Source organism: Arachis duranensis, chromosome 1 (genome assembly GCF_000817695.3).
Source record: "Arachis duranensis cultivar V14167 chromosome 1, aradu.V14167.gnm2.J7QH, whole genome shotgun sequence".
Taxonomy (NCBI): domain Eukaryota; kingdom Viridiplantae; phylum Streptophyta; class Magnoliopsida; order Fabales; family Fabaceae; genus Arachis; species Arachis duranensis.
In genome coordinates this window covers 82,574,089-82,574,829 of record NC_029772.3, presented here as the reverse complement: position 1 = coordinate 82,574,829, position 741 = coordinate 82,574,089, and positions in this window count along the sequence as shown.

The window sequence follows — 741 nt, the reverse complement described above, 5'->3', positions numbered from 1 at the left end:
AAAGAAGCACCTTCTGGGCGTTTAACGCCAGAACTACAGCATCCTGGGCATTTAGAAAAACGCTCAGTGACAAAGGACTTCCTGGCGTTCAACGCCAGAAAGAAGCAACAGCTGGGCGTTGAACGCCCAGGAGAAGCAACAATTGGGCGTTAAACGCCCAAAACATGCAGCGTTTGGGCGTTTAACGCCAGATGGTGGGGAGGAGGTAAAATTCGTTTTTCTTTACAAATTTTCTAATTTTTTATGTTTCAATTCATGATTTCTTGCATAAACATGTTTCAAATTGTCATCCCTCAAATCAAATTAGTTTTCTAAAAATCCTAATTTCTAAAACCCTTTTTTTTAATATGGCTTCATACATAAACATAAACTTTTTTTTCAATCCAATCCAACTCTTTTTCCAATTTCTTTTCAAACTTCATTATCTTTTAAAATCTTTTTCAAATTATATATTTCAAATTTATTTTTAAATATCATTCATATCTTTTTCTTATCATGTTTATCTTTTATAAATCATATCTTTTATCTTATATCTTTTTCTTATTTCCGAATACCCACCCCCTCCCTTTATATTCCCTTTCGGCGTCCCTTTCCTCATCCTCCATTCCACACTTGCTCTCCTCCTATTCCTCTTCTCTCTTTTCTTTTGCTTGAGGACAAGCAAACCTCTAAGTTTGGTGTGCTTATCCGTGATCACAAAAACATTCTCACTTTGATCATGGCCCCTAAAGGAAAACAACC